Genomic DNA, 13,824 nt, shown 5'->3' on the forward strand with positions numbered 1-13,824 from the left:
AACCTTGTCCCGACGGGCAGTGGAAATAAGCTGTTTTTAAGACGATTAAAAAATATTGTAGACAGTTTCTACGAGCTTTTAAACTTTTGAAGTTCAAATTTTGTTGAAATTGGATATATTTTATAAAAGCTTTCTCGGTATTTACGTCTTATTCTTGTAAGTTTTCTGTACAAAATATAATTTGTGCAATATCGTATTATTCTGAGCTGGCTACAGCTGTTAACAGATATAATAATTAATAATTAATATTAAATAACTGTAACCTACTAGTATTAATCGATTAATAAGTATAGTATATTAGTATTGTAATAAGTTGTTAACTTTATAACTGGAGATTAATTTAGTAGTTTGTTTCGAAAATTATACCTGGATACTCTCTAGCGATTGATAATTATATTTAATGATTTTAATTTAGTTGTTTTCGCATTAACATTTATCATATTTATTTTATAGGAGCTTCAAATATTTGATTTTATAAATAACCTGAAACTATCAAATCAATGGTGACATTTTATTTATAAAAAAATGCATTTTTTAATTTAAAATTTAATTTTAATTATTTAAAATGAATGCTGTAAGATTGTAAGATTAAGTTTTAACTACTTATCTACATGTTTTAATTCATAAATAATGTTTACATTCACTACTTATACGAAAGAAAATATGTCACAAACAATTCTTTATCATCAAATAGATAGTGAAACAAAAATTGAAAAATTAAAATACTTTGACCTCCCTTTGACAAATTCCTGCGGACGCCCTTGGTTAATCATAGAAACTCGAAACCATTAAAGTATCACTAAAATTATCATTTACTTTACACAATTAAATTTTCCAAATATTTAGACTACTATTTTATACCACGAAGTTACGCGCCTATTCACACCGCGCGTACGTATACATTCGTGACTATACATTGGTATTATATATTATAAGTCAACAACAATTACAATATAGTATATAATCTATAATAACTATAATACAGAGTGTAACAAAAAGATATGATAAATTAAATATCATATTTTTTTTTAATCAATATTTAAACATTAAAAAAAAAAAATAATTTATAGACATTTCTTTACAATTACAAGTACCTATAGGTACCAGCTACAATAATGTTTTTTTTATTCTGAAAATAGCAAATTGTTCTTTGTCTTTTATCATCATAAAAATGATGCAATTTTTGACATCAGCATCTTTCTTGATAAAAAAGTGAATCTGGTTTGTACTTTTAAAAAAAAAATTGAAAAACAAAAAAAAGGGAAAAAATCATTATTTTGTCGGTGTAACTCAAAACCTAATAACCATAAAAACTTGAAATTGTCATCAAATATCTATAATTTTTATTTTTATTTAAATTTGAAGTATATCAACGAATTCCAATTAATCGATTTTCATATTTAATTGTAATTCAAATACTAATATTCGTAGACATTTGAAACATTCACCAATTTTTTAAATCAGCATTTTCCATACATGGTTAATTTTTTTAAATATTTGAACACTTTTTGAGTGATTTTTATAGCCATTAGACATTTTCGAATTTTGTAAATTGTTTCAAAATTATTGTCGATAAAAACTTTTTATTTAATAAAAAGCTTGAAAATCTATCTTTCAGTTTTTCGTATGCAACGGTTTATCATAACACATCCACCACAATAACATAAGAACGCAAAAACTTGCATGCTCATTGCTCGTACTTCGCCACCCGAAAGACAACAATAGAACAAATCTGTTTTTTTTCTTATTTATATCAACTTAAAACTTAAAATAAATAACATTAAAAGTAAGAAGGTACCACCATGCTGTATTGTAGGATTCGTGTGTTACTGTAGCGGAAGTGTTGAATTTGAATACAATGATATAAAATAATACAAATATACATTTTAAATTTTGAATTCTCAAAAGAACCTACCAACTAGATTCACTTACCCGCTAAACAAAATACTTAAGGTATCTGAAGTACTAAGATACTACAAGTTAGGCCGTAGAAGATCGTAGTATTATTTCCACTACATCTACATTCCAACAAAAATAAAAAATACACATAACTCATACTATATAACTCAGAAAAAGTTAAGATCGTGTATGTTAAAACAATCCTAAATCTGCACCTGTAGTAGAGTTATAAGTTATCACATATAGGAAATATTTAAAATTAACTTATCTGTAACGTAAATATCTTATCTTTCACTTATAAGTTAAAAGTTAAACTAATGGCGTACACAGATATTTTCGATTGGAGATATTGAATTAATAAATTACGTATAAATCAAATATTTTTTTAAATTGTATTAAATTGTGTTAATTAATTTATATGTATGTACTATGTATAGTAATTTACTAACTACAAAATATAGCAGTGGCGTAGGCAGGATTTTTTTCGGGGGGGGGGGGNAAATTTTTTACACAGCGGTGGTTTAGTTTTTGATCGAATTCCATAGACCAGCGTTTCTTAAACTGTGTTCCGTGGAACCTCAGGGTTCCGCGGAGGTCACTTCAGGGTTCCCCGAAACTTGTGGCTTTTATTCAAAATTTTAAATGTTGACACATAATTATAACTTTTATTGCAAATATTCCTTACATAAAATGACGCATTGAAAGTATTGAAACAATGTAGTGGTTCTAATTGTCGAGCTGTAATAATTTATTGTTAAGAGCTCAATAAAAAAAAGCTAAAAAAAGTTAGGGGTCCACGGTGAAAGTGCACATAAAAAAGGGTTCCACGGATAAAAAAGTTTAAGAAACGCTGCCATAGACCATTAAAATAATTTTTAAATTGCATTAACAGTTCGGGGGGGGGGGAGCTGCAGCCCCCTAAGCCTCCCCTGGCTACGCCACTGAGATATAGTTAGACACTCTTCCCTCGTGTGTATATATACCACTGAATTGAGCCAATTTCGATTTTTTAAATTACCTTTTATTTGATTTCATTTAACTTCAACTTTACTCATTTGCCTCTACTTTAACTTGAAATCAATTTATAAGTTTATTTTGAATTATTATTATTTAGTTTACCACCGTTAATAATATTATAAGTTCGTAGAATATAAAAACTAAAATTACCTAGGAGAATAAAATTGTTAGGTATGTTTACGAAGAACTTCGTATTTATATCTATCGATAAAAACAAATTTATCTTACTACTTATATTACTATAATATTTGCGAAACATTAGACTTCCGTGTACAGACACCACGTGCTCACGATTCACGAACTATATTCACAATAGGCACTTGTCACGTCATATAAATAGTTACTAATATACGATTATCAAATAATATTATGTGTTGGTGACTGTTTCGATGTACATATTATTGTATCTCGAAGGTACCCATTAGTACCCACATTATTATACTTTTTTACATTTTTTTTCTTCGCCCACTCGTTAAACTTCTGCTGCATTATAATTAAAAAAGTAATCATTGATTAGTTTACTTACTGCGACCGGTCATAGTGTACTAGCTACTGCAGAGGTATACTACCTACTTACCTAATAATTGTTTTGAATCACCTAGCATAATAGCTGTTTGTTTCAAGCTCCAACATTTGCTTTAGATATTATTCGCGCGAATAAATTGAATATGTCACACCATCAATATTATAGGTAAAGTGATGGTTAATAAACTATAAGAGATACATCAATAATTTATCATGTGAAATACATATTTGCTTATAAGTAATTAATAATACACTTAGAGTATGTAGCTTTTTAAAAATTTTTTATATTAGTGTTCGAGTTACCTATTTATCTTGTAGATTTTAAATGTTAAATATTACGTATTTATATAGTTATCACATATCGATGGTTGAGATACCAAAAGTTGTAAGTCCAGTTTTTACAAGATCGTTTCATAAGTAGTCCATTAAGTTAATCTGGCCCGTCTTTTTCATTCTGCAAAACATTTTAATTAAAATAGGTTTTTTTGTTACTTATATTGTATTTACTTATTTTAGCTCAAAATAGGTTTATTTAGGACACACTTTAACAAGTCTTGAACGTACGAGTTATAAAAAATACAGTAAATATTTTATCGTGATCTAAAATGTATTAAACTGACAAATATAACAAAAGTCCGGAATTGTTACTTTTGTCAAAAATAATTCAGTCAATTGATTCAAGTTTTTTTATATCAAATCAACAATTTTTAATATGCGGATAAAACCTTGTAAATAATACCCATAGTATTTAAATTAAAAATATTCGTTATAATTACGTTGAAAAAATTCATAAAAAAAACCTTTTGTAATCTACAGTATAATATTTTACAAATAAATCAGTTATAACTCTGAAAAACAAAAAAACTATAACACACACCTATTATATTTGGTTTAAAATAATTGAAAAACTTAAGACTTTTCTCTTGTAAATTTGATAGTTTGTGACATACGAATTTCGGCTTCTATGCTATCGATATTTACACTTGAATACAAACTTAAATGATTCCAAGACAAAGCACCTAGACAGGTTTTAAATACATACTTACATTCAGGTAGTTAGGTTTAATAAATTACTATCTAAGTGATAATATATACATTAATAAATATTATTATATATTTATTAGTATACCCATATATATATATGTATAGTTATTTTAATATTTTATGTAATTTTATAATTGTTTAATTAACTTAACAATTTATACCATGAAGTTAAGTTGATGATACGAGTCACATTAAATTTTAAACTCAATTGGTGTATTCAAGAATCAAAATGTTTTGTTAATTTAATTTTTAACCTAGATATAAAAAAAAATAATGATAACTTAACTATGTAAACTGAGTTAAGTAATTTTATTAACTTTCATAGCGCTGTGACTTCTAATAAAACTAGAACAACACATTGCACAATATAGATTTATGGAAGGTACCTACCTAAATGTATGACCATAATATAGACTGTTCAACACATCGAATCAGGGTATTTATTATTTTTACATTTTACAGATTTCATTTGTTCGCTTGAACGCCGCGTCATATATAATATATGACATATATTATATATGTATAATATATACACACCTACTGCATGGTTACACGCGGAGGACTAATATTATATTGAATGCAACGCCTAATTAAAATATGGTCGACGCGACGAAATGAACCATTTATCATAACTTATAATTAGTAGCAGTGCACATTATTATTATTATTATTATTATTATTATTATTATTATGATAGAATGATAGATTATTATTTTGTCACGACCAGTATTAAAGGTGGCATCACGGGTGTCAAGGACGTCACCAAACAATAAGACGCACATAGACCCATAAGTGCATGCATGTGATGAGTATAGACTGTTGTAGTTGTAGGCGTAAACCGTCAATAGTTAAACGCGAACGATGTACAATGCCGTACAATTTTCCGTCACTAAAATATTATTGTTTTGAAATACCCACCTGCCCACTTATGAATAAAAAAAATTAGGTTATCACTCGCATCCGTGACGTGCAGACGAAAGCCGTGGGTTCGTAACTAGGATTTAATAATCACAGGTACCTACTATAGGAAATCCTGCAGCTGTAAATAAAAGTTGAAAATGAACCCTAGTGTAAAAGCGCGTTCCTCCCTCGTTATTAAAAGTAAGATGTCAACAATAAAATAAGTATGATTTTAATGGGTGTCAACTATAGTTGCGTCCCGCGGTATAAATCCGAATTCGGTCTTCCGAATTGCAGCACTGATTTTTAACGTATTTAATTTTACCACCTAATCAAAGATTGTTTAAATATGAAATTATACACTCTAAACTTAATTTTTCTTCCCATTCTAGTACAGACTTTAAGACTGTCTGTAGCATCGATACTGCAGTAGGTTAAACATAATTATTATGTTTTATTTTTTAAAATTAATATTTTGGTTGAAATGATAAAAACTTATGTGACTTTTTCGTTATGTTAAAATGTTATTTTGGCTATGTTTAAAACGATTTTCGTGAGTAGGTACTTATTTTATTCAATTAATATTATGACACCGGTAAAAACTAGTATGATATTATTTTTTTGTAAATTCAAGTTTGGCAATTCGGCTTTCTTTCGACTGTTTCAAGGCATTAAAAATGAATGGTTCTTTTTATAATATAATTTGTATGAATCCTTAAAAAAGAAATCCGACTCAGCGGTGAAACGTTCTCAGCAGTAGAAAAGCTATGACTAAGGTGTTTATTTGGTAATCTGATTTCTGGTATCTACATTGTACTGTCGTCTGTCATTATTAAACAGTCAAGACAATTATCTTGAACAAATTAAAATAAATGTGATGTAATGCTATAAGCCTATATATATTATGACTGCTTGCTGTCGTTATTAATGTACGGGAACAATAATAATATTAATAGGTGTATTATACCCTCCGCAGGGTATGAAGCAAAAAAAAAAACTCGCACAATAATTCGATTTAAGACTTTTTTCGTAGTTATCTTTGGGACTTAACTAGAATGTAGCCATTTATATTTTATGCAACTGTAATCACCTATCTATATTTAGACGCAAATGATTATAAGATATCATTATCGATAATCTTATTAGATAATTATCTTTATAAATGTATTATAAGCAGATCACTGAATTCGTTTAGGATTACAGTCGATTCGAGGTATGTTTTTATTCTCTAGTTACATTAAACTCGTACAAGGTACATCCTCTACATTAATATATTGCAAGGCGTGTGCAGAAAGACCTGACAAATGAAACAACTTTTGTTCTGGTCAACATTTGAAAATTTCTATCTGATTTACTGACTCGTGTAATGTACGTATAATAATATCACGTTATTTATTTTTATTTTTTTAACACTAAAAATAAAATCTGATTTAAATATTTTTTGAAAATGACAAAATAGCCAATTTTTAAGTCTGGTTTTTAGAAAACGTTTGATTGTGACAAAAAAAAAAAAATGTTTCAAACAATTTTAGAAAATAAACCACATTCCTTAAGTAAATATTTGTACACTCAACATTTTTTTATAAGTCACATACACAATTTGGCCATTTTGAATTTTTCGAATAAATTCACATCAGAATTAATTTTTTTTATTTTCGGGATTTAAAAATAAAAAATATAATATAGGTACTATACGCGTGGCGTGAGCATCTGTAAATAATACTTAAAAAAAAGTATTGATAAGAACAATCAACTAATTAAAGTTATTTCATTTGTCAGATCTTGTTGTTAACAAAAACAGTTGGTAAATAGGTAACCACTCAACTGCGCGGTACCTATGGTTGTCGAGTGGATCTCGTCTATGTGTAAGCTAGTCAGCTAGTGTACTGCGTGAGTTAAATTTGAATTCAATGATAAATAATTGCATGTGAAAAGCCGTTCTGAGAGAAAACGGTTTGTCAGCCTATATTACTAAGTACCTATAAGTACACAGTCTTATCGTATTGATATTATAGTAATATATTTACCATTAGTAATACGGTAGGGTGAATTAATTTTTGCGAAAAACATTGCATTTGCTATAAGTAGGGCTCGGGACCAGCGCCGTATTTACAATTTTTGCGCCCTGGGTCAATCATAATCCCCCCCCCCCACCAAAATATAGATCCGCTTTTTTATTTTTCTTAACACATTTTTAGTTATAATTCATTATGGTTAAGTCATGGTTGTCTATTTACAACCTTGGTTATGTTAAAATAATATAAATTATATTCTATGCTAGCACTTATCCGTTATAGTTGCACTGCTAAGTTCACAAGGGTCTATAGATTCTTTCGCAAAAAAATATTTATTGATACAATACTGCACCGAGTTACAGCGGTGCCCGGCCGTCCCCCAAAGAGATCAATATTTGGCCGTCCGGTGCAATTGCACCCCCCCTAAATACGGCCCTGCTCGGAACTTATAAGTTATAGTATTAACTATTTTTAATGATTTGACATACAATCTAGCAGAGAGCTATAGAAGTGTACGTCATGTTACAACGCGATCAAATATGAAGTTTGAAAGTGTATTTTTTTTGCTTTTTTTAGCATGTTTAAAAAAAAATAAAAAATGATAACTATTTTGTTGCATTTAGTCATCGATTAAAGTATATTAATAAGTACCTAACTGTGAAACCTCTATAAAGTTACCAAGTTACTTATTAGCTTAAAAAATTTTTATATGAATAAAAAAGTAACTCATTTTTAACTCAACGAGCTAAAAAAAATTGTTAACTTGCCCAACCTTGGGTATAATCATATTAAAATATTTATATTTTATAGTATCATATATTATTGTTATCTTCTTTCAGTTAATATCAAATTATCGTAGAACGGTATGAACAACGAACATGTTCACACTGTTCTATAGGAACTGATAATAAAATAGCATACAATGAATTTAAATATTTTGAAAATGTAATATTATGTAGAAGTTTAGGTACCAATCTAACTGTATAGAAAAATAAAATAACATACGTAAAATATGTTTAGTTAAGTAAACTATAAATATTATGTATCAAAACAATTTACATTACCACAGTAAATTAAATTAATAATTATTATAATTAAAATATTTTAATAATCAACAATTTAAAACGTAATTATAAATAAAAAAAGATAATAATTTATTATAATTATTATTATTACTATGATAACAGATCCTACGATAAATTTCGAGAATCTTGCAGTGATGTGTTTGTTTTTTTTCTTGTCTTTCATCAAGTCACCATACATTTCCAGTAAGGGTAGCACAAAGTTTCTCATAAATTTCGTTAACGGAATCTTAAAAATATTTAAGATCCATATGCATGATTAGTTTTATATGCATTTTAAGTTCAAATTTTGAAAAAATTCATCAAATTTTTAGTTATATTAATGTTTAAATGTTTTCTTTTTACACCCAACATTAAAAATGCTAATAAAAAATTCCATGCTAGTTTTTCTACATTAAACAAAAGATACACCGTTTACCAAAAAGGAACATTAATTTTTTATGTGCGTTTGAATTTATAAATTTTACGATATTTATTTATCTTATCGATTTTTGATATTTTGTTGTAATCTAAAAAAAGAAGAACTATAGTCTCTTAACATTTTTACTAAATATTTAAACTAGCGATTTCCATACATTGTAAAATATTCAAATTGTTTTCAATATTTTTAAGCTATTTTTTGAAAATGTATACATTTTGAAAATTGTTTTTCAGTTAGAAATTCATAAACGTTGTTATTTTCATACCCTACATTAGACATTTTAATAGATTATTTCCTGGCAGTTGTTTCTGCTTTTATAGAAAAAAATTATTTACTATGAAGTTATGCTTTCAATGAGATATTTTTTTTAAAGTTTTTAAATCAGAATCGTTTTTCGAATGCAATTGAATTCAAATTTAACACATTAATTACACGCTCTTAATATTGACCAGTATGAATCTATATAATAAAAACTTATATTTTGACGTATAATATATATTTTTAATGCTGGCTGGTATGAATTTACTTCTAATAGAACCGTTATTAAAATTATTTATTAAATTCTGAAATATCCTATCTTGATATCGACCATTCGACCATCTTAATGAACTATAATCGTCTATGTTCTAGTCAGACGGACGGATGGACTGATACAACATAATACAGTGTTCTAAACTCGTATGTTTAGAAACCTAAAATTAAGGTTGGAATGAATAATTATTATTGAGTTAAAAAATATAACGTTAGTTTTTAGATACAAGTGCACATTATTGTAACAGTTAAAGTGAGAAAGAGAGTAATAATAACGCAGATTATAATAGGTATTATTGTATTACCAGTGTCCAGTAGGTACTCGTATTACATTACATTTACGTACACCTACGGCTCACTACGGTAGCAGTGTAGCACATACTTATAGTATAACATTAGGTATGAAGTATTTTGAAAAACTCATTTCAGAAACCATACCTGTACAAAATTTTTTTATTTATAGATTGGGCGTTATGACTTATGTAGCTACACTAGTATTAATTGGATTAGAATTTATCAAGTAATTTAGAAAAATTATCAACTTTGACAAAAAAAACCAATATTGATGAAGACGAGAAAAATTAGACTTACACGTTTGATACATAATATTAAATATATATATATTGATATATTATGTTATAAACCAGAATCCAGGCTATAACCGAATATTAAACTTAAATCGAAAATTATGAAAATTTTAACTATAAAATTAAAAAAATTATCAAAAATAAAATATTTTGTAAAAATCGTTTGATTTTAATAAATCATATGACCAAAAGAAACGTTTTTACCATCATATTTTGTCTAATAATTAAATTTAGAAATTATGTTATTTTATATTTTTCCAAAAAATTTAATAAAAATAAAAAAAACTTATTTTTCTATTCGACTTCCTTAGACAAATTCAATGGCAAGTAGCAAGTAAATGTTTACGTAATATGTGTCATCAACAGTAATTGTTTTATATTTATTCATAGTTAATAATTTATATATTTACGTAACTTGGAATTTATTAAAAGTAACTCATAATGTATCAAGTTTATATCAATAATAATCTGTTAAATTAAAAATCAACTAAACTATAACTTTTTAACTCGTTTATGCCCAGGGTTAAAGTTTAGTATGTTAAAAGTACTATTCTATAAGTCTTCATAATTTAGATTAGAAATACTATATATTCATTTTTGATGTTCACCAAATTTACAGTATATTATATTATATAATATCGTTACTTGTGAAAAGCAGTATAAACTTTAAAGTAAATAGGTATCTATAAACATTATATAAGCAAATTCTCATACACGTAACTATAAAAGATAAGTAGTTATAACAATTTTCTCATTTTCTGAGAAGACATTAATCGAATAAGTAACTTCATAAATAAGATTACATTAATCGAAAAAGAAATCAATAAGGACAGAACTTTCAATCATAAAATAAATATTGTATTTAAACATAAACAAAAAAAAAATGTAACAGTCTTGTTATTTATATATCCACAATTAGTTGGTTACTGCAGGTACACCGGCAGTTGTTGAATTATCGATACCACATTCGTTTGTGCTCGTTGAATTTTGAGAAAACCGTTGTCAACGTGTGTGAAGTTGCCCCCCCTCCCACTTTAACCCAGTAACTTCAAACCACTCTAGAAAAATTGCTATAAATTTGCTAGAATTTGCTATTCACTTTTTACAATTTGCATGTTTTTTTGGTTTTCCCAGGAAAACATTTTTTTACTTGGGGGGTCCGTTGTCACCTCACCGAGCGTTCCACGAGTTGACCATCAACCAATACGGGGTTCCGTCTTCTACACCCCAACCGATCAACTTCGCGGCGTGGCCTCCTAAATATGTTGCATTTTTTGATCGAACGTAAACACCTTAAAAACATGAAATGTCAGCAAAAAATATTATAAATATTAAAATAAAAACACATATTGTGTAGGAAATCGTCTAGGCCGGCTTATCTGACTTGTAACCGGGGAAATCGTCGTACACATCGAACGATGCTCCAATTGGCCCGTAAGTCATAACGTACTTTTGGATGCTGCCGTAAGTTAGGTAGTAGTATAGTCACGTGCTATAATCATAATCAAAGCAGATTACTCAAATGCATGTAGGTAATAAAATATTAACAAAATAAATCATACTTTATCTGTGGTCTCCGTCGAAATCGAGGTATTGATTTCCGTAGCACATTCTCGCGCTTCTGTGATTTGACTCTATTGGCTGACCTGCGCATGTATTATTTCCATCATCGCTATAAGGACACACCCGGGGGGGGGGGGACTCTGTACGGTTCACAGCCCTAAAAGCGACGTAGGTATTCTCGATTGAACCAAATATAATGTAATAAAATGTAAACACTCTTATCCGAAAAATTCACTAACCTATCCCGATTTGTAGTCACCTCCAGTTACTAGACCGTGTTTACTAAAACGTTCCCATGCTTTTATCGGATAACCAGTAACCACCTTCACATCGAAAACCACACGTACGACAGCAGAAAGCGATTTCTTCTGCGGATAACAATTCGTTGAAATCGCCATTTGTTGCTACACACAGACGGTCAGCAAAAGCCAAGCTCGTGGCCACCGCCTAAATAAATGATTTGTTTGAAATAAGATTAATGTTCAACTCAACTTTCGACCCGTATCATTTGATATTTGTCTATACCCAACAATATTATATTATCTATATTATGAAATCAATGATAAAAAATTGTTTTAAGCGATGTATGAATTTTTATGGTATCTACCTGACATTATGTTTAAAATTTGTTAAATATACATTAAGAATCTATTTAACCTTATTGAATTATAATAATTTATTACTACGAAAATAAGTTGTCATTAACAATATTCAATTTATAATACAATTTGTTTGTGTACGTTTTCACTATATAATATAAATTCCATAACGATAGGCACTAAATATTTTTTTTACATCGTTTAAAGTGTTCTCGTGTGGTTTTTTAAAATTTTTTTTGTGTTAACTATTTATTACATACTACAAAACAGAATATTTTTCTGTGCGCCTAATTTTCCAATTCATAAAATTGAATTTTGGACGAGTAATTAGTTTATGATTTATAAATAGGTATTTAAAGTTTATTTGAGTGGAGTATAGTGTCACGTAGTGGCTTCTCCGAAAATCACTGAGCCATTACTCCTCTCACCTAAACCTTAAGTATTTTATTCATTTGCTATTCACGGAGAAGAAAAATGCTTTAGTCACAAAAAAATAAACATTGAGTTCAAACGGGAATTTTAATCGAACCCAGTTTTTTAAGAATTAGATTTTGTTGTTTTGGGTGTACCTAACTCAAAAACAAATAATCGCAATACTGAAGAAAGTATATTGTACACGTACAATGCGTAATTAGCTTAAACGATAATATGTTGACTTCGCTAATCCATACACATGACATGACATTTTTAATATTTAGAAGTTTTTTTTCTATAAATGTGTATAATAATAAACAACATAATATAATTCAAAATTCCTTATGTATATGTGTTATTACTAGACGCATACCTATAATGGTAATAAACTGTTGTAGAAAGTATTTTATTTATAGATAGGTCATAGGTACACTGTTTTTTTGTATAATCATAAGATTTCTATTATTTTTACATTTTGGCTATAAGTGCATAATCTTATCAACGAATAACAGTGTTTTTGGAATACAAACCCTTACGAAGGATTTTACTATGCGCTAAATATAATTATGCACGACATTTATAAAAACATAAATAGTGAAGTAATTATTATCTTCCACGTAGTTGCTTGTTCATTGGTTTTGTTGATGAAATCTTCTTGTAAAAAGTATGCTTGTTCCGTCACATAGACGCTGATAAAAATCACAGACAATAACATCAACACTCTAGCCATGGCTGCAAATTTGTTGCTTTAAATGTATTGTTTCACAAAACCAGAGTGTTTCTGCACAAACAATACAGTATATTGAATGAGTCTAATGCATTGATGTTTGCCATTTATAAAGGTACAATAAATATTACATACTTGATATTGTATATGTAAACGTTTCTCCGAAAATTGTGTGCAAAGATCTCTAGTATTTTCATAGTGAATAATCATTTAAATAATATTATCAAATAATTGAATGACAAATGAGTGATGATACACTTAAAAATGTTATTTTGTTTATTTGAAGTGATCGCTTTATATTTTTAAGTAAAAGACTCAGTAAATATATTGAAACTTTAAATTAATAGAATACTATTATGAGAAATTATTTATGAATATCTTATGATTAACCCTTTATGTACTGAAAAAAATTAAAAATGCAAATCATTGTAAAATTAATTGATTTATGGCTGAACTCAGATTCTAAAATTATAGACATAATAATAAGGGAGTACCTAGAG

General features: G+C 27.9%; 1 long non-coding RNA gene and 1 pseudogene across 1 annotated transcript; both read right to left on the bottom strand.

Annotated features, from left to right (window-relative positions):
* Positions 1 to 2,802: 2,802 nt before the first annotated feature.
* Positions 2,803 to 5,088, bottom strand: LOC111032898. The gene is made up of 4 exons (XR_002604350.1): positions 4,876 to 5,088; positions 3,745 to 3,895; positions 3,494 to 3,627; positions 2,803 to 3,399 (listed from the first exon to the last, which is right to left on the bottom strand). It is a non-coding gene; the product is annotated as an uncharacterized LOC111032898 (long non-coding RNA).
* Positions 5,089 to 10,936: 5,848 nt separating this feature from the next.
* Positions 10,937 to 13,327, bottom strand: LOC111032903 (annotated as a pseudogene).
* Between the last annotated feature and the right edge of the window lie 497 nt (positions 13,328 to 13,824).

Source organism: Myzus persicae, unplaced genomic scaffold (assembly GCF_001856785.1).
Source record: "Myzus persicae strain clone G006 unplaced genomic scaffold, MPER_G0061.0, whole genome shotgun sequence".
Taxonomy (NCBI): Eukaryota; Metazoa; Arthropoda; class Insecta; order Hemiptera; family Aphididae; genus Myzus; species Myzus persicae.